Source organism: Canis lupus, chromosome 12 (genome assembly GCF_048164855.1).
Source record: "Canis lupus baileyi chromosome 12, mCanLup2.hap1, whole genome shotgun sequence".
Lineage (NCBI taxonomy): Eukaryota > Metazoa > Chordata > Mammalia > Carnivora > Canidae > Canis > Canis lupus.
Window position 1 is genome coordinate 14,208,145 of NC_132849.1, and position 21,248 is coordinate 14,229,392.

The 21,248-nt window shown below is 51.6% G+C and overlaps 1 long non-coding RNA gene across 4 annotated transcripts; it reads right to left on the minus strand.

Moving 5' to 3' along the window:
• Positions 1–10,416: 10,416 nt before the first annotated feature.
• On the minus strand, positions 10,417–21,220 carry LOC140601173 (uncharacterized). Of its 4 annotated transcripts, none has more exons than XR_012004223.1 (4): positions 20,945–21,214; positions 18,831–19,076; positions 16,697–18,267; positions 10,417–11,645 (listed from the first exon to the last, which is right to left on the minus strand). It is a non-coding gene; the product is annotated as an uncharacterized lncRNA (long non-coding RNA). The 4 variants fall into 4 exon arrangements; XR_012004225.1 differs by lacking the exon at positions 10,417–11,645 and adding an exon at positions 14,172–15,604; XR_012004224.1 differs by lacking the exon at positions 10,417–11,645 and adding an exon at positions 20,246–20,328 and having other exon boundaries at positions 16,286–18,267; positions 20,945–21,220.
• Positions 21,221–21,248: the final 28 nt, after the last annotated feature.

Consider the following 21,248-nt stretch of genomic DNA (forward strand, 5'->3'; position numbering starts at 1 on the left):
CGTATGTGGAATTCCTAGGATGGAATAACCTTGACTGCCAGCAAAAAATAGAGAAGAAGCAAAATCTGAGTCCAAAGGCCACATCTTCTTCTGTAAGATAGTCTCAAGCCATCTTCCTTGCTCCAACCAAACATTTTGGCAGGTGGTGATCCAAATCCCCATTGCTAGAGAAGCAGCAGGAAAGAGGAGAAGGGGGAAGAGAGACTATATAAATTGAGCCCTGAGCTCCCCAGAAATCAATTCTTATACCGTGAGCATTGGTCTGTGATGGGACCTTCCAGCACTCCCTGCGCCCCTCCACTCTCCCTGCACCTGGAACTTGTGGCCAAGCACCTCTGCACCTCTTCCTGCAATCCTGCTCAGAGATTCTCCCTGCCATGCCACTTGTCTACTGATGCATCCCGGGACCAGCCACGGCTAGCTGGTGCTCTGGGCCATCCCTCGGCCCTTGTAGCAGGCCTGGGAAAGGACCTTCTCTACTTTTGGGGTGGGAAAGACTATACTTTCAGGGATCCTTTCTATACTTTGTTACTACTTCTGGGGCTGGACACCCTGGTGAGGCACCTTGCTAAGTCTACGTGGTTAGTTCTAGAGGGAGGAGAGGCATGAGCATCTCTGTCTCTCTCCCTGAGCCATGTTCCCACCACCCCTCACCCCAACCTTCCTCCCTGTGGAACACAGAGCTCCTGAGTGAGACTATGTTGGGGGAGATTACGAAGGACCAGTCTTTAATGAGTGGGGCAGAAAGAGGAAACACGGGGCTCCATGAAATAAATTAGTGAAATCTCGATTCCGATAAATCCAGTTTCTTAAAAAAAAACAAAAAAAAACAGCAACTGGTAGGAAAAGAAAATGTAATTTATGCCTATTGAAAGGAGGCCAGGTTTAAATTGATGAAGTCTCCTGTTTATGTAATAAATCCATTTCCATTCATGTCACCAATATATTTATCCACACATCCTGGTCCAAGTCAAATCTTCATTATTTTATTATTCAACGGGGGGCAGAGGGGAGGGCAGGGGAACAGAGTTCTGTGTCGAATTAATAAAGTCTCACTCTCTCCCCCAGATCCCTCCTTGCACAGGGACAATTTATTCCTAAGAAGAAGGCAGAAGAACTGGATGCAATTTATGTGCTTTGAAAGAGACCCAAACATAATTAGGCAAAGTCTCAAGTTCACCGAGAAATAAATCCCAGAGAAAGTAGCCAGGGGTAAAATTTACGTTCCCTGAAAGTCTGAAAGCTTCTCTCCCACAGGCCTCCTGCCCCTCCCCCAGGCCACCGGGCTTGGTTCCTAGTTCCCCAAACCCCACCAGGCCCCAGGGGTTCTCTCCAGTGCCCCCGCTTCCCACAGGGCGCTCCTGCAGGTCCCCAGGGATGCTCACGCTGCCCGTCCACCCCCCCCCCCAACACATACACACCCCTCAGACCACTCACTGTCCATTCACTCCAGTTAGGACAAGTATAGGAATGAGGGGCTTCTTAGCCTGCAGGGGCCTCTGCCCCAGAGAAATGAGGCTTATGGGGGTGCCTGTACCTCCACACCCAACAGAGGCTCTTCCTGCAGAAGCAGAAACTCTGCAGGCAGCCCCTCTTCCAGCTCCAGGGGTCTCACTTTACTATCGAGGCCTCAGCTTCCTTATTTCAGGAGGGACGTCCAGGAGATAGTATGCCCTTGCCCCAGGAGGGGGGGTGTTTGGTGTTTGGGCAACCCCCAGGGTGGTTCAGGCTTTTAAAGCCATCTATTTGGAGACTCAAGTGTGGCTTCATGGAAGACAGTGAGCTGGTGGGGGGTGTTTCCCCAAAGGGGAAGCCAGTGAGTGGGGGTGAGCAGAGCAGAGTACCCCCCACCCCGGGAAGGACAGGGGCTGCCTGGGGCTCTGTATGGGGAGGGCAATAGGAGGTGAACCTCCATTCCCCTCCCCCACTCAGCAGACAAGGCCATAGGAATGAAGGATGCCTCTAGGACTGATTCTGCCCAGCGGAGAGGCTTCTGGGCACACACAGCCAGCACATGAAGGCTCACGTGGCTTCAGAGAGACCACGGGAATGTAACCTCAGTCCAGCCTTCCTTAAGGTTCCCCCCAGTGAGGAGATACACTCAGGGCCCATCCCTAGCCTGGCTTTGTTCCCCCAAGAAACAGGCTTTCCTGCTCTTGGCAACCAGGCAAAAGCACTTGGGAGGGTGCTGGAAGGTGAGGTGGAGGTCTGAACAGAGCCCAGGCCCTGACCACAGAGAGAGGACAGACATAACAAGTAACCAGTAGGAAAAATCAACAGGACACTATGTGGGGTGATGGAGTGAGGGTGGTTCGTGGGTTTCTGGCAGGAGCACCTGTGTGACCAACTGGTGATGCTATTGGCTCTGGTGGGGAGGGTTGAAGGAGAAGGAGCCAAGTGGCACCAGGTGGTACCAAAAATGATGCATTTACCTGGAAGAAGAGGAGATCTGGGGGAAAAGCAGGGATTAATTTGGGTTCAGTTTAAAGCAAGTGAGTTGGCCTAGACTGCCAACCCCAGAGGTGGGAGGAGACAGAGGGGTGCTGTTAGAAAGGGGGACACCCCCAATAGCGTCCAAGGCTGAGAGAAGACGAGGCACTAAAGATTGAGATGCCTCCATCACTGGTAGTGGAAAGTACTGCTGACTTTTTGTGGGAGCCCTTCCAGAGGAGTGAGGGGACAGAGCAGAGGCCAGACCTCAGCAGATGGAGGCAGAGAGCCTCAGCCTGTGTGTGGCTCTGAGGATGAATTTAGCTTTATAGGCTGAACAATGACTGACCTGGCATCACAAAACCAAGTGCTGGGGGAGAGTCTTGGAGAAGGTGTGAGGGGGCTGGTTCTCAGAGCAGAAGGCTACTGCACCCTTGGAGAGCATGCAGGGCACTTTTTCCCCCAAGATGGTAGAGAAGGTGGCTCCAGACATGAGATGGAGGGCTATGCCCAGGTTAGGGAAGTGCAGGGAAGTGGCCTGGTTGGAATGTGGGGTGGGCACTTTGCGTGGAGCCCCAGAGACCCCTTCTTTCCAAGGAAACACTCTTTCTAAAAACCCTCTGTTTTCAGCTTTTGCTGGCCACTGCTGACAGGGTGGCCTACCCCTACCCCTACCCCTGGAGAACATCAGGTACCTGACTGAACCCGACAGGACCAGTTCCAGAGTCTACTCTCCTTTGTTTGTGCTATGAGGATGCTCCTGGAGGGCAGGGTCTCAGCTAAGGAGCCCTTTCAGCTTCCCTAGCCAGCCCACCCTGATCGCCATGCTAATTGGAAGTGACCTAGATGCTGGGAATGCTGATGCCTTTCTCAAAAAGGCCCAGGCTGGGCCCCATCCATGGGCAAGCTGCCTTCAAAGACTGCTTCCCCTCGGGCCACACCTCTGGGAAAGTCATCATGACCAAAGGGGGCCATCTGATCCAACTGACAATGCTATTGCTCAACAGCAGCCCATGGCATACGTTGACGGGAAATGGGCTTGCAGTTCAGCCAAAGGGCTGGTGGCTTTGATGATGCAACAACTGCTATATCTGTGAAATGGGCATTCTAGAAGGTTCAGAAACAGAGCCCTTCCACCCTCAAACTCCCTCTGCCCATTGGCAGCCTCAGGCCAATTCTGAGCAAGCTGAGCAGGTGTGGTCAGGACCATCCTGTGGCCCGAGGGGTGGCCAGATTGTCACTGCCATGCACCTCCGGGGGTGCTTTCCTTGTAGCCGTACACCACCAACGGGGACCACTTCATCGTGGTCCGACTTCCCTGATCTCGGCAGTAGGGACTCTGGCTGTAAAATTCTTGTTTTACGAGTTCTCTGGGAAGCCAAAACTCCCCTGGCAAGCCGACCAGGCAGCCCCAGAGGAACGCAGCAAAGGGAGCCCGATTGCCAAGATGCGTCACATCCCAGTTGCTCTAGGAGCTACTTGTTTCTCAAAATCCCAAATATCCAGCCACTTGTCACAGATGTTGAAGGAGGTCTCTGTCTCCATCAGGAAGGACTGACTATGAACAACGATCTCAGGGTCCTTCTGTCCCTGATCCAAGCATGGTGAGAGGAACAGGAAGTGGGGGAGGCATCAGTGCAAGCCCAACTCGACTCTTCCATTGTGCATCAGACCCTGGAAAGCCCCCTCAGTGGACCTGCTGTCTCTCAGAAGCAGACCCTGAGAAGTGGATTCATGTGCAAGTGATTCATCAATGAAATGCTTCCAAGAGAAGCACTTTGGAGGAGTGGGGAGAATGGGACAGGGATAGGAAAAATCTAAATCACAGTGTGATTTCAGGTGAAGTTCCAGTGTCTGTATGATCCTGCAGGGAGCTCTGGAGCATTAATCTCACCACAGAGCTTATCCTGCTGGAGGCAAGAAAATTGGGCCATATTCCTTCGCCAATCGGGCAGTATAGTAGTTCGGTCTGCCACAGGCGGATAGAAACTCAGAATTTCCAGATGGTGCAAACTCTTAGGAGCAAAGCTCACAAGAGCTGTGGGATGGACACACAGAACTGGCAAAGGGCACATCGGAGAGGCCCAGAAGCATCGTTCCTCTTTGGTAATCTTCAGCTTTGGGATGACAGTTATTCCCTGCATTGATCCCTGTCACACCATTCCAACAAAGGCAGCAAATGAAAACCACTACCCATCTTCCCAGTATGGGTCCCACTATCCTGGCCTCTGACTCCCAGGCGGGAACCGTTATGGGGCCAATTGTGGGGTTTCAGTATGGATCAGTGTATCCTGAGAACCTCAATGACTACTGTACCACTCTGGGAATCATAGGAGTTACCATTTAACAGAGTCTCTTTCTGAAATGGGATAAAAGAGGACTGGTTTCAGGGCCCCTCCTTACTTTCTGGGACAGGAAACATTTGGTTCAGGCATGCAGCTTTTGTCACGACCACCAGAAAGACTGGACTGAGGGGTCATGACAAATATTCACTCCTCTGGGGGCTGGAAGCTTTACTCATGAACCACCAAAGCTGTGTCTTTGGATCATGAGCCTGACATTTCAGAATTAAAGTCCGCAAACTTCTACAAAGTGGCAATATTGGAACTCCACGTGATCATTATCCATCTTCCTTTTGTCTACAAGGAAACTCTCAAAATTTTGTGATTAGAAATGAGCCATAGCTTGCATTTATGTGTATTTTAAAATATTTTCCCTTATTTACCTATACTTGTTCCACATGCCTCAGCATCAGGGTAACTATCTATCTAGACACTGTTCCTGATAAGGACTCCTTCAGTTTTATGAAAGGATAGCAATTTTCTTGGCTATAGCAATTTTCTTTGTCATCAGCAAAGCTCATGGTCATATCTTAAATCAACAGCAGAGGATATTTTCACCCTGGTTGTTTGTCTGGAATTGTAACCTGAACTCCCTGCTACTCAGCTGTATTCAAAAGCATGGGGGGTAAGGAGGTGTGGTGAGTGAGGTGGGTTCCTGGTCATATTAAAAATCTCATTCCTGAATTAAGCCAGGCTATCCTAAGCTACCTGAGAGCTCATTCTTGGATGCATAGCTTTGAACTCTCCTGTAATTGCTGTTACTAAATTTCCTTTTAGTTCTGAGTTTTAAGACTTAGTAAGTTGTATGCAATTTACTATTTATTATGGGGATGTTGCCTAAGATCTTGTCTCTGGAAGTACACATTGCTATGAGGAGAAATCCACAGGAGAAATTTTTCTTTGAATTGATGGCCGAAAAGCCAGAGCCACAGATCTACTTTTTTTTTTTTATATGGGCATTGAGAATCTTGTATTACATTGGCACTGAGAATCTTGCATTATATGGGCATTAATCATCCACTCCTCTTTGCTTGGCTGCTAGAAAGCTCAGAGCCAAATTAACATCTCATCTATATCAGTTGTACATAGGTGTGAGACTTTCTATAGAATAACTGAGAGAATGCTTATCTTCAGCCTTACTACATATTATCAAATTATTGTCCAAGGAGGTTGTCATCATGACCCAGAGCTCCTGTTTCTTCCTCTCCTCATCAACACTGGATATGATCACAATGTTTAATTTTTGCCAAGCCAAAGAGTTCGAAGTGGTTGTCTTTTTACATTGCATTTCACTAGTTCCCCAGGAGCATCTTTTCATGTATTTATTAGCCTTGAGGTTAATTCTCTTTCAAGCTACCTATTGAGAGCCTTTATCTCTTTTTCCCTATTAAAATATTATTCTTTCTTTTACTGACTTCTGTAAGATTTGCAAGACCTATAGACTTCGCTTTACCCCTGACTTTATCCTACGTCCCTAATCTATTTGCCTCCATCTTGATTTCCTTAGCTATCTTTATATTCTTGCAATATACTTGTAAATATGTCATCTGCAGTAAGTACTCTTGGGGTTGTGGTAATCGGGATCGAGTAACCACGATAATAACAAGCCCCAAACTAAAAATCATTTCTAGAACAAAAGTAGTACATAATCAGGGTGAGACTGAGAGAGCCAGCGAAATAAAGACTAATGGGGTCATGGGTGGCCCATGTCAGAGGTGAGGAAGAAGGTCTTAAGGACCTGGGGTGAGGAGGCCTGGAGGAAATGGAGACTGAGATGGGAGGCCTCTCCATCAAGCTGAAGGAGCCACAGTGGGCATGGCCAGAGGGCACATGTCTGGGGACTGCCCAGAGTTGTCTCAGTAGCTGTCCCCTTCTGAGCCAGGAAGGAGCAAACAAATGAGGTGAGAGCACAATCCCTGCCCTCAGGGGCTCACCATCAGGAAGGACAGACATATCCTCAACTGATTGCAGCCAGACCATGATAAATCACATAATAAAGCTGTTACCAAGCTTCCAGTGGGGGCAGACACCAGGGGAAACAGACTCTGCCAAGAGAGACGAAAAGGCATTCACACCAGGCTTTAAAAGATGAATGGAACATGTAACAGGTGGACAAGGGGACATGGTGGGAAGCCCACAGATAAAAATCCATGGAGCTAAGCCATCCACTTACTGATGCTTATATATACATACTCATCATATATTATTTCATTTAATGGCCCATAGCCACACTATGTTATTAGCCCGTCTTTACTGATGAGAAGACTGAGGGGTGAAGGTATGTGAGGAGACTGCCCAGGAGCTCAGTCAGAGGGAGTAGCAGATTGGGCAGAGGAAGTTGTCTGAGCAAGGATGTAAAGAGGAGAAAGTATGGCAGTGTTTAAGGCAGACAGCCATCCTGACCTCCCGCTTCTCCCAGACCTGAAACCAGGCCAGCCCCCTCCCCTGATAAGGCCCAGCAAACACCTAGGGCTGGGACCTGGGCCAAGCCCCTCTATCCAGCATGTGCTGCACTCCCTACCCCAGAGCCTGATCCCCATGCCCGCTCTGGCCTAGAGATGGGCACCATTTCAGGCTTGGGGCAGAGGCAGTGGCAAGAGCAGGAACTTTGGAGTCCCGACAGGTGCCTGGCAGTCTTCCTAGCATGTGGCCTCCAGTGATGTGGCCAGTTCTGCTCTTGGTGTCTCCTCACTCAGGAGATGAGGGGGGTAACACCAATGTTGCAGGGCTGTGAGGATTTTGGAAGGAAACTGGATGGCACATTTCACACAGCCCCTGGGTTTTGCCAGGAACCCAGAGAGGAGGATTGTTGAATCTCAATTATCTAGGATATTTTTAGGCAGAAGGTTCTCCCCAGGTCCTCTCTTGCTGCCCCTAGTCAGCATTCTGCCTGTAGAGGGATTTCTCACCCTGGCCTTCTACTGGCCCTCTTCCCGGCAGCCTGTGGGGGCAGAGCCACTGCTCCCCCAGACCCCTCACCTAACAACCTTCCCAGCTCCAGTGTATCTCCAATAAGTGGCTGTGTAGGTCGGTGCACGGGCCCTCCATCACCCACCCTCACTCATGGCCTGCAACGACTCCCTCTTACCAATTATGATTGAACTCCTCTTCCTGGACCACACGCCTTCATCCTCTGCCACATGTCCACGCTGCTCACTGTCCCTTCTACCCAGCAGGGACCTGGGCTCTCACCTTCCCACCACCACACTACAGCCCATGAGTTCCCTCTGTCTGGAATGCTCTCTCCCACTTCAACTGGCAGTGCTTACCTGATACTCCTCCCATCTGAGGCCATTACCCTCTAGAAGCCTGGCCCAAGTGTCCGAGGCTGGGAAGGATGGACAAATAACCTGGGCCACCAGGCAAAGAGGCTGGGTCCAGCAAAGGAGCCATCTTATTCTTCCATTGCTCTAGGCTGAGCCCCATTGCTCATTTTGTTGAAGCAACTGTGGCCTGGGAAGGGCCAGTGGCTGGCCTGGGTCCCCCACTGCCAGCAGCTCTCTGCTAGGCCCAAGGGTCCCTCCCACCTTTACCCCTGCCAACTGCTGCCAAGGGAACCCATGAGATGGGGTTGGTTACGTGCTCTTTGTCTCTAACTCTACTAGAAAGCCAAATGGAAATGAGCTGCTTGGGAGGAGGCAGAGGGGAGCCAGTAATGGCCTGGTCTTAACAAAATAAAATTTTATGATCCTTAAATACGTGAAGTCACCCTGAACAGCCATTAACCAAGCATGGTCAAGGAAAGGTACTGGCTGCTTCAAAGATGAGGTCAGAGTTCACTTGTGATTGGCACACTGACTGTTCCCATGCAAGCGGGTTTTGCCAAAGGGTCCAACACTCTCTCTGCCATCTGGAACACACCCCTCGTTTGGAGGCCAGGAGCTCCTATTATTATTATCTTGTTCCCACTAGGAGTTTGTTCAGCACATGTTCCCATCAGCAGGGTCTAATTCCTCTCCAGCTCCTGAAAGCATCACAAATTCTAAATTAGAGGTGTCTGAGCTAACAAGGGCCTCACCCTGCTCTTCTTACATTTCTTCCATTGTGTGTTCCTCATCCCTGCCACAAGCCACCAGCTAGATCTGCAATTCCGTGGAGACAGGGACTGTGTGTTTCGTTTTATCCATTCAACAAGTACTGTCATGGGTTGTACCAGGTGCCTTGGGGAATAAAAAACATGGGAAAGCGAAGTCCCCACCTTCAAGAAGAGGTGACTTCAAGACTGTTGTGACTACATGGCCTTGCTTTGTGAAGCCATCAATATTTTCAGATACTAGCTCCCTTGAATATCCACAATGCTCCTGAGGGGGAGGCGGAACTAGGGCTGTTCCCATTTGCCAGACAAGTAAACTGAGGCCCCCAAAAGCTACCTGACTCCCTTGGAGGCACACAGTCTATTGGTGATGGAGCCTGGGCTAGAACTCCCCGTTCTCTGCTCCTATCAACAGTGGGCAGCGAGGCCTGTGCACTCACACATACAGTCTTCAGTGTCTGCTCCTCTGAAAGGGTTGCATGGTGCCTCCCTTCTTCTGGCCCTGCCCAGTCTAGCACCAAACACCCCACTCCCACCCAGGATGTACAGTTTAAGCACACATAGCTTTACAACTCATGGGAGACTAAAACCAGAAAATGATAAAAGGCAATGAAAAAACTGCCACGAAAAAATTTGATATTTGGCCAAATGCTCACAAGGCAGGAGGGGCCCCACTGGCAGGAAGTAACCCTGCACCCCACTCTGTCCCTCCCACAAGCTCTTCCAAGGGCCCTGTGAAGCAGGAATCCTTGAAGGAGGGTCTGTTTGGTGGATGGCTCTTGCCTGGAGTTTTAGAGACAACAGGGACCCCTGGTTAAATAGAACGTTGTCATATCAGCTCCTTAGGGCAGCAAAGCCATGCCCTCCCCAGAGGCAGCCAGCTGACAACTGATTCTGTCTGCAGGGCACACCAGCCTTTCATCGCTCACCTGCAACACCAATGGCTTCGTGTTGCTTCCCTCCACTGCTAGGGACAAGGTTCTAGGGCAGAAATGGGAGCCCGGTGAACTGAATTGAGATATTGCCCTTCCCTTTTCACAAACCAACCCATTTATTCTGCTGCCCTGATGTTCTCCATGGATGATACTGGCTCCTCTGAGGACACCGTGTGGATATGGCAGGCCGGGCTGGGGGTTGAGAGGGCGGGTGACACAGCGGCAGATGCAGCCACCTGGCCTTCACTCCCACAGACCCAGGGGATGATGGGAGCGGCGATAAACCTGAAGAGCTCGAGTCCATATGGACGGAAAAGACTTCTGGGGGGAGGCAGGGTTCAGCCCTGAAGGAACCACTGGTGCATCCTCTCTCAGGGAGAGCAGCAGAAGAGAAATGTCTCCCTTTTCTGGGGGAAGTTTTGTCCCAGGATAGCCGAGGCTCTACAACCAGAGTATGTGCCTGAATCCCCTGGTGGAGGGGCCTGGGAGATGTTGCTCTTGAAAACAGAGATTCTGAGGGCCCACCCCCAGAGCTACTGATTCAGTAAGTCTGGGATGGGGCCTAAGAAATGTGCATTTTTCTTTCTTTCTTGCTTTCTTGCTTTCTTCTTTCTTTCTTTCAGAGAGAGAGAGAACTAATGTGGGGGGGGGGGCTGTGGGCAGAGGGAGAAAGAGAGAGAGAATTTTATTCAGGCTCCATTCCCAGCACAGGGTCCAACACAAGGCTCGATTTCACCTCCCTGAGATTAGGACCTAAGCTGAAATCAAGAATCAGACACTTAACCCACTGAGCCACCCAGGTACCCCAAGAATGTGCATTTCCATCAAGTTCCTAGATGATGTGGATGCTATTGGTCTGGGGTCCATGCCTTGAGAACCACTGGAACATTCTAGAGACACACAAGTTGACTTGCTCTGTGGGGAAGTTCAGAATAGAGGACCAACAATAGCTGTCTTAGGAGGCCTCTTATCTGGGAGCAGTCTGGGATGGTAAGGCAGGGAAGTGGACAGGTGAGTGCTCAGTCTTCTTCTTTCCACCCCGTCAGGGAGGAAGGAGATAGGAAGGCTGAGGGTGGAGGTCAGGAGCCGTGCACACTCATGCACACGTGTGTGTGCATGCATGCTTGTGTGTGTTGGGGAGGTAGAGCTGGACCTTCGCTGCCTCAGGAGTTAATCAGAGCTGCTAACTCTGCCTCCAGCTCCCATGGTTGGACCTCAGAAAGTGCCCACAGCTTTCTAGGACTCTCTTTCCACCATGCTCCCCGGCTGCTTGGCCCCTCCCGCCACCCCAGCTCTCCTCACGTCACCAAGGTGGGACCACGCGTGCTCCTCCGGCATCTCCCATGGTGGCCTTCACACAGCAGGGCCACAGCAGGTGCTCAGTAAACAATATGGGGCTGGATTTGATTTGGAGCAGAGCTAAGACAACCAGGAGTGGGAGGCAAGGAATGGCAAGGCCATGGGCTCCCAAGTGCTGAGCTAAAAGTGGAAAGTACAGTCACAGCCGCAGAGGCTTGGCCTTCTTCCTTCCCTCGCCATCTGCTCTGCGAGGAAGGGAGCAGGGAGAGGCCACAGCACATGTTACTCACTTGCTGAAGTCACGGGGTGAGGCAGTCGGGATGGGTTAGGGAAGGAGGCCTTGTTCCAGTCCCAGCGGGTGGCCCCTCCAACTACCCTGCTTCTCCAGGCCCCAAACTTAGAGCACCCCCAGCCCCTCACCCCCACACCCAATGCTGCAGGAAGTCAGGGCAAGGCTCTTTCCGACGTGTCCTCAGATCCATCCACTTCTCTCCATCAAACTGACACCGCCCGGGTCCTCCTTCAGTCACCTGGACTCCGAAATAGTCTCCTCTTGTGCTGCTGTGCTCCACTTCGGCTCCCTCAAACCCACTCCAGCCGGTGAAGCTGCAAAAGAGTCAGTTTGTCTCATCGCTTCCTTGCTCAAAGTTTTCAAAAGCATCCCTACTGTTCTTTGATTAAAATGTCTGCTCCTGGCGATGGGCTTCCAGACCCTTCCCGAGCTGATCCCTGCTTCAACCTCACTCCTCTCAAATCTTCACTCCTCACTGTGGCCACATCAGCCCCCATGCATTCCAGGCACTTCCCCTTCTGACTTCTCTGCAGCGGTTCTTCCTATCAGGACACAGCCTGGGACTCTCACTTAACACTTGTTCACCTATAATTCAGGCACTTGCTGCCAGGTGCTGGCCACCCTTGGCTGGATGAGTAAGTGACTGGTTGTTGGGAAACAATGCTACCCTAGTTAGACAACTCTAGCCCCAGGAGGGATTAGAAAGGAAGGATCTTCAGCCCCATGGCAACCCAGAAGAGGACATTATCTCAAAGTGGATGCCCAATTCCAACCCCCCACACCAACTCCTAGTAGGAGACACAGACATCTCTGAGGCAAGCAGGGATTCCTCATTGCACCCCAAGGAGCCCAGAGTTCCCACCTTCTGCCTGGGGTGGGCCTCGGGAGAGCTCCGGGGGAGGTCAGGGCTGTCATTCACAACATGGTCCCTGGGAATGGTGCTCCCAGAGCTGTTCAGTGTAGTCTGCAGGGCCACATGCAGCACCCCTAAGAAATGACCACTAGTATCTGTTTCTCAGGGGAACTGGGAAGAGACCAGCGAGTGATGCCTTTTATCCTGGGAGGAAAGGTCAATGAGAAAAGGGAATGCATGTCCCAGGGGCTACATGTTTTCACACAATGATTCCTGCAGGGTAGGTGATGCGCACTGCTTGGATTTCAGTATCTCAAGGGTCTGTCTCCCTGCTGCCCCTGTGGGTCCACTTCATGTCCTGCTTTTGTGGCCACGGGGTCTCCAGTTAAGATACTAAATCTTGTGTGGTCAATAGAAGCAAAATGCCAGTGTCTGATCCCCGTCTCCCCAGCCTCACCTCCAGCAGTCCCACGTGCCATCCTAAGGGATACCGAGCCTCCCTCCCAGGGCATTGGGACAATTGCATCAGCAAGCAGACATTAAGCACCAGGCACCGTGCCTGTCGCAGGTGGGTGCTGTGTGCTCCCCGTGGGGCAGGGGCAGGACTGAGGATGGGGATGGGGAGAGAGACTTTCAAACGCGGAGTCTGCTTCCTGGCACCTATAAAATCATACTGCAAAGAGAAAGAATTAGAAGAAAGAGCGGAAGGGGGATGACAGGACTGCTTCTCGATATGCTTCTAATTTGGAGATTCTGGCAAAGGGCTGGGCGACGGCGTGGCAGGCTGAGCGGAACAGGGACGCGGAGCCAGGAGCCTGGGGTCTAGAAGCCACTCTGTCGCAGCCCCAGGGCCCGCCACCGCCCCCCTCAGCCTCCTCGGCCCGTGCCCGGGAGGGGGCCGGGGGAGAGCACTCCGGGGCCAAGCGGCTCCCGCCCAGCGCTGCGAGTCTGGGATTCTATTTAAGAGCACGTAGCCCATCTGGTTCCCATTGAGGAGGCTGCGTTTTCTCAAGTGCCGCCGCCCCCCCCTGCAATCCAGATCCCCACCATGTGACCCCATCTTCTCCCAATGGTGTTCAGTTTTATGGCTTGTTGTTCTGTGTGCGTGATTTGAGTTTGGGGACTTTTTTTTATCCCCCACACACAGATTTCCCTCCCTCTTCCAGAAAACATGGAGCTTGAACTTTTGACTGCCTGCAACCCTCAGGGGGATGGTGATGAGGACAGAGGGCATGGGGAGATGGATGTCTCCCTGCCTGTCTCCTACCGCCCCTTTCTCGGCTTCTTCATGTGTTTCTCCTCTGTTTGAGGCTCTGCTTGCTCCTGATGGCTCCTCACATGAATCAGCCGAGGAGCGCGGAGGCCAGAGAGGAGGCTGGAGAGAAGCAGCGGTTCGGTTCAACAGTTCAGCCGTGTTTCCCCAGCTGCCTGGGCCTGTGCGTGCTGGAGCGCGGAGGGAGGGGGGCGCCGGTCGGGGCTGGGGGGGCCGCACCCCGATGGGCCGCAGCAGCACGGAGGGGGAGGGGGAGCAGCCAATAACCCGGCTTGTGGCTGAGCTGCCACCCATCTGCCTGCTCAGGGGCCGCCAGAGAACAGGGGGGGCCTGGCAGCCCCACCTTGCAGGGAGGGGCGCAGCGAAGTCTTCCTGGTACCTGATACGGTACCTGGTCGTTGGTCCGTTCCATCGTTCTGCAAGTATCTATGAGGCCCCTTGTACGCGCCAGGCCCCTCGCGGCCTGTACTGTGGAGAGAGCGGCAAAGGCAACAAATGTGGTCCCTGCGCTCAGAGAAGGAGCTTCCAGTCTCTAGGAAGAGGAGGACCTCAAGCAGATAACAGCAAGTGTTTTTGTATGTATATATATAGTTATAAAGTGTGAAAATGCTGACAGCAATTATCAAGGGGGTCTCACTGGAAAGAGCTGATCTTGAAGAAGTGACATTTAAGCAGGATTGAAAGGAAGAGTAGGAGTTAGTAGAGAGAGAGTGTTTCTGGCCCGGGGGCGAGTGCAAGCCTGACCGGGAGCAGGGAGCCAGGAGCAGGAGGTGCAGACACCGCAAAGATCTTTACTCCTTCAAGCAGTATGAGTGGAACATGGGGAACATGGGGGCGGATTGTGGGGAACAAAGGATGATCCAGGAGAGGTAGGCCGGGGCCAGTTCATCCAGGCCATGGTGAGGCCAGGACTTAGCCAGAGGTCAGGATCAGGGGTCATTCTGAGGTCAAGTGTAGAGGTCAGTATGACGCAGGGCTTAGTGCCCAGGCTATAGCGCAAGAGGCTGTGCTCTGGCCATGGTCAAGGTTAGGCCTTTGATGCCAGAATTAGGGGTTGATCTATGGCCAGAGTTAGAGTCAGTCTGAATCCAGGGCCAGAATGATTCTGAGGTCAAGTTTAGAGGTCAATCTGAGGACAGTGTAAGGATCAGTCATTCATTAAATATTCACCGAACATCTCTCTGGTTGACTCCCTAGGAATATAGTGACTGCCCCGACTGTATTCCTTGCTTTCCTGGAAACTGGAGTTGAATGGGAAAGACAGTCTTTAATGAAAGAATTTCCTCAATAGCTAATTCATTAATTACCATTGCAATGAGTTCTATGGAGGAGAATAGTTAGGTGCCTGAGACCTCAAAGCATCCTTCTGGTTACTCTGGCCACTGAGCAAATAATCCCACAACTGTCACCACATGAAACAGCCCTCTGCTACACTCACAGAATTGGTGGGTTGGGAATTGGAAAGGGCATGGTAGGGATGGCTTATCCCTGCTCTGTGCTGTCTGAGCTTCAGCTGGGAAGACCTAGGGGCTGGAGGTGGCTTGAGAGCTGGGGACTGGAGGCATCTGAAGACTTCTGATTCACACATCTGGCACCCGGGCCAAGACGGATGACCAGAAGAGCTACCTGTGGCCTGTCCATGTGCCTTGGGTTCCTCACAGCATGGTGACCTCAAGGAAGCTGGACTTCTTATATAAGCACAACCATTATGGGGCAAAGGCAGCATCACCTTCTAGATGACCTAGGCTCAGAAGTTATGCAGCATCACTTCCACTGTGCTCTGTTGCTCAGGCAATCGGTGCCCACCAAGAAACAAGGGAAGTGGAGGTGGACTCCAGCTGCCGATGGGAGAGTGGCATGGTACAACACATGGATCTCAGGTATTTGGAAATCTCTGGAAAATACCATCTGCCACAGATACCAGCAGAGGGCAGGCCAACTTGCCCTGTGGTAAGGAGTCTACCTCTGTACAGCATTAGAAAGAGGGAAAGAGAGGGAGCTTTTGGAATGTACACCGGCCTCTGACAGAAGGGGAGCTAATCACTCTGCTCGGTGGCCCCAAGCCTGCTGGACACGCCGTGGGGAGGTGGAGAGGTTCCAAAGTTGAAGACGCTCTGCAGCAGACCGGCTTCCAAACACATCCTCCCCTGCACAGTAGAGAGGGCACACAGTTTCCAAGTCTTGGCTCTAATTCCTTACTGCTGCATCAATTTTTCCTTAATAAAATGGGGTTAAATTCTCCTGGCCCAGGCAGATTGGAGGCTGGCATAGTCCAAACCGATTTTGGGTTCCCTGATGCTTGAGGAACCTACAGGCAAGCCTAACTTTGATTGTATGCCATATTTTAAAAACCTTTGGTGCCTTACAGATGGTAACTGTTAATAACATTTTGTTGAAATTAGAAGTTTTGTGAATCAAATTCCATATGAAATACACCAGGGAACGCCTTGCCTTAGTGGAATCCTATGGTAGAATTTTCTCTAAAATGAAGAATAGTTTGTAAAGTGAAGAATTTCTCCCACTCTAGTGTGTGTGTGTGTGTGTGTGTGTGTGTGTGTGTGTGTGTGTTTTAAAATATGGATTCGTGTTGACCTGGTTGGAGGAAGCTGAGCCTCCTTTCCCAGGCCCCAGACTCAAATAAAACCTTTCCTTTGTTCACACGGGTCTCCCTCTGCCATCTGGAGCATTGTCGTCTGTCCTGGGCGGGGTGGGGGTGAGAGGAAAAGAAAAGGGTTCCAATGGCAGCGAGGATTTAAATCAGAAGTGGACAGAGCCTGAGTTATGTGGGTCTCTAGGAAAAATAAAAACAGCTGGAGCGTACACCAACCTGGAGGCCGTGAGGATGTATTGGGACAGCGCTGCCGCCAGGACCCCTGCATGAGGGGGTACAAAGAACCTTGTGTGGGATCCTAGGCACTGCTCACAGTTCAGGTTCAGCTACTAACTCCCTGAGTGGGCTTGGGGTGTCTCTCTGCGCCTCGGTTTCCTGCGTCACTCCTGAGGTCCCTTCCATAGTTCGTGGGCCCTGACCCTAACAGCACCCCACCCCACCCGCCTCCACCCCCTTCATGATAGCTGAAGCTCTGCAGCAGCCGGGGCATGACCCTCTTCCTCACTGGCCTTGGGAAACTCCCTGAACTTGGCCCCATGGCTGGGGTCAGGCGGGAAGTGTGGCCCAGATGACCTCATGCTGGGTTCTCTCCAGCAGTTCATCCCTTGCAGGCAGCTCAGTGACTCACCTCAGGGGGGCGATGAGCCAAAGCCATTTGAAAACTGAAAGCCTTGTGGGGCCCTTCCCTTCCAAGGGCTCTGAGAACAGGCCTCTGGCAGCTAGTAAGCTCTTCCCTTCCCAGGGACCCAGAATGAAAGGCTAGATGTGTCCAGCCAGTGTCCCTTGTTCCCTCAGGCACGCTAGAGTATCCTGCCTTCCCCATTCTCTCATCTCTGAGCCAGGACCTCAGGACTCTAGGCTCAGCCAGTCTGTGTGGCCGGTGATTATACTCTTCGTCCTCTCTGGGCCCATCTCGGCATCTCAAAGGTACAATCTCTCCACTCCGTCTCAGTCCATCCTTGTTCTTTCTCTCCACGCAGCCCTTCTGAATCTGTGGCTCCAAGTCTATGCCTCTTAGCCCCAGGAAGGTTTGAGAAGAGCTCGGTGGGGAAGTTATTTCTTGCTCTCTAAGTATTCGTGGGTCCCGCACACTCTCCAGCTTCCTGGCAGTTAGGTGGGGTCCCTGCTCTGTCCAGTCTGACCAGTGATGACTTCTTGGCTGAGCACAGAAAAGTAGGCAAGTTTCTCCACGTGCTCTCTTCTGCTGGCACCTGGGAGATGGATATAGAGACTTCGTGGTACGGAGCTGCACTGCCAAGTGTGGTAGCCATAGCCGCATATGGCTATTGAAATTCGTTAAAATTCAATGAAATTCAAAATTCTGTTTCTCAGTCACACTAGCATGTTTCAAGTCCTTGATAGCCACATGTGGCTAGTAGAGGTTGCATTGCACAGCACATATAAGACATTCCATCACGGCAGAAAATTCTCTCGGACAACACCATTCCAGATGGTGAAGCTACAAGATGCCAGGTCACCATCAGCCCAGGTCCTCAAGGAGAAGGACCTCCCACCAATCCATGGTGGACATACAGCATGAGCAAGAAATCAGCTTGTGCCATGTGAAGCCCCTGAGGTCTCAAAGTGGAGTGATTGCTCCCATAGAGCTCAGCGTCCCTTGACTGGCACAGCTCACCTGCATGAGATGAACTGGAAGCAGCAAAAACAGGTAGAAGAGGACCAAGTTCTAACCTGCTGGGCAAATGCCATATGTGATCCAAATCATCTGTAATACAGAGTTGACACTTCACTGGCCTTGCAGGGGGAGCTGGCTGAGGCATAGTCGTGGGAGAGGTTCTGGAATAGGTGATGGGCCTTGGAGAAGGGGCAAGCTTCACAAAGGCTTATAGTCTTCAGCCTATAATAATTGTTGGCTGTCCACCTGGGAAAGCAGAGATAAGCAAAGAGAAGGGCAGGTATTCCAGTGGGAGCACCAGGATAGGCAAAACACAAGAGCAAAAATGTTGCTGGGAACACAGAAGCCGTGGGCCATGCAATTTTCCTTGGGGTTGAAAGGGAGCCTTTGGAAGCTCAGGAGACAAGTCAGATGGGAATTGTGAAGTGAGTCTCTGCATGTTTCCACCCGGAGTTGGTCAAGAGCAAGGAGTAGAGTGTGTGGAGAATGAAGGATGAACTAATGTCATTATTGATTGTCAAGGGTGAGGTCAACTTCAGGCATGACAGGCTGGAATTCCGTAACTAGGGTTGCAGAATTTGACGGGAAAGTATGGGAATTCACAGAGGCGGCATTTTGTTTAGGGAATAATCAGTTAATTAGTGATTAATTCACACCAGAAGCTAGCTAATTCTAGAGCTCCTCTTTCCTTCTGAGTTCCAGGCTTGACTTTCCAACGCTCCACTTGGCTTCCCCAGCTGAGAGTCCACTCAGCACCTCAACCTCAGCCTGGCCAAAGTGACCTGCACCACAAACCTCCAAATGGCACCAAATGCCATGGTAATCCAAGTGCATGGTCGTGTCCTTGGAATTCTCTGAAATTCACTCCAGCACCACCACTCCCGCCACCACCCACGTATGCACACATGCATGCACACACATAGCTCATCTCTCAACAAGTTCTGCTGGGGCTTCTGCCAACAGTACCCCAGCCTCTACACCTGCCCCAACATCCCTGCCTCTCCCATAGTCACACCTGACTATTCTCCTGGACCACAAACACCTCAGGACCGCAGGCCTTATCTCCTGTCCCTCTGCTCCCTCCAACCCATCCTACCAAACACCAAACAAGATTTTCAATATTTACTTGGGTTGTGCCTCTGCTCAAAAGCCTTCAGGGATCTCCAAAGAAATCAAACTTCCTCATCCTTGTGTTCAAAGTCTTCCGCTTGCTGACCCCAATGCATATCAGCATGATTCTTAACATTCCTTTTGCACAAACTCCAGTGTGCCAAAAAGATCCCCTCGTTGATGCCTCTGCACTTTGCTCTGTGAGACCCCTCCGGCCCTGCGAAGACTTGCCCTATCTCCAGCTGTTCCCTGGAAAGTATTTCTGGGTAGATGGAGGTCAAGTTCAATGAGATGAGACAGCAGGGACTTCTGTTTCCACTTCCCGACTACAAGTGCCACCTTATCATTGCTGGCAGCGGCCCCACACCCAAACCTGTGCCACAGCAGGCAAGAGCTTCCTATTTACAATAAAATCTGAACCCTTTGCTGCCACCGGCAAGGCTGTATATGATCTGGCCCCTGCTGGCCTCCCTAGCCTCATATTCCTCCACATGCCCCCCTCCCTCTCAGTTCTGTGCCCCTAGAGGTCTTCCAGCTGACCCTGAGGGCCCTTCCGCAGGCTGTCCCTTCAGTCTCGAATGCTGCCTAATGTCCACCCAGGTTGCAAGTCCCAACTCAAAAGTGGCTTCCCCAGAACCCTATTCACCATAGTCCCATGTTCTCTGGACTCACAGTCCTTTTCTCTCCATACCTCCTTCACAGTTTGTAGCTGTAGGGTGGCACACTGGATTACTTAATGTCTGTCTCCCTGCCAGGATGTAAGCAAGCTCCTTATGGCGGGGACCAGGCTTATTGAACCTGCCGTTGAATCCCCAGCAATAAATCTGGCATATAGTAGATGCTCAATAAAGATGTGGGGACAGAATGAGTGAGTGAATGAATGAATGAATGAATGAGAATCATGCAGAAGGTCCTTAGCACCATAGGGGTGTCCCCTTCTGGGCCCATCTCCCCATCATCACCTCTACACTCCTGCCATCACCCTGTTCATCCTCACTGGACAGGGGAAGGGGCCACTCCACATGGCTTTGGCTGGCTGGGACCTCACACTGAGCCTGGCTAGGCCTGTACTTATGGAGAATAAACAGTTCTAATCCAGAAGGGCTTCCTTTGCCCAGGGACTGGGTTTAGACACATAGAATTCTGTGAATTTGATTTCCCCAGACTCCAGGCCCCTCCCAGAGCAGCAGCCTCTGTTCCCCAAGCAGGCCTCTGGATAGAAGCCAGAACCCTGCCACCTTCTAGGTCTCTTCCCTCCCACAGTTCTTGGGCCCCCCAAATCCTAATCTCTCCTCCAAGATGTAAAAATATATTTCAAGGCACTAACTGGGGAGGTCATTACTTCAAAGACCCTCTTGGCAAATTCCTTTACTGGCCCAGTTTAAAAAGCCAGAGTCTTCTTATAATGGGGCTCCTCAGAGCAGGGCCCACCTGTGAAAATACTGCCCTCTTCAGGGATTGATCCGAGCAGGGAAGGGCAGGCGCCAGGCCCCTTGGCTGCTCCCAGAGGAAGGCTGGGGAGGAGGTTCAGAAGAGCTTAAGAAATGGTCTTTTCCTAAAGAGAGGGCCTAAACTCCTCCTGGCCAAAGACTCCAGACGGAAATTAAGGCTTTCAGGGCCTAGTTGAGGGACCAGCATTATGCGGGCTTCAGGCTGCCTGCTTGTTTGTGGGAACCCAGTGTACTAAAGGGACTGACATTGTCCACGATGAAAACATTATTCCTCCACTTCCAGCCCTCTGAGCAGGTGACCTCACTCCCCACCTCTCAGCGATGTGAGTCCCTGAATCTCTGGTCCTCAGATGTAAAGAGCTCCCTGCACTCAGACCATTGGGATCTCACAGCCCCTCCTCTCAGTTCACAGGGAGAGCCTGTCGGCTCCAAGCCTCCTCTCCCTCAAGCTCCAGCCACAATGAGAGCCGCACAGGCATCTCCTTCTACCTTCTCAAGGATGCCTGCCTGCTGTGAGTACCTCTGCCCCCCCTTGATTTAATCTCTCCATCTCTACTCGCCCCTCCCACCACCATTGATGATGCTCAAGAGTCCATCTGTTGAACCTGCACAGCTCCAGCCGCTGCCCTAGCTCCTTCTGCCATTCATAGCCAACTGTGTTGGAGGTACCCACACTTACTGTCTTTTCTTCCTCGCCCCTACTTTCTCCCCAGTCCACAGTAGTGTGGCCATGGTCTTCACCCCTTTCCTGAAACTGCTCCCTCCAAGTACCCAGAAGGCCTCCTTGCTTAGCAGCATATGTCTCTCCATCTTGAAATGCTACTTTATCTGGCCTTTCTCAGCACAGCATAACTCCATTGGCTCCTTCCCTCTGGCTGCACCTTCCTGGTCTACATCATGGGCCCTCTCCAGAATTCTGTTTCTGTTGTTCCTTGTTTTTTCTTCTCTCCACACTGCCCAGGTGATCTCATCTACTTCTATGA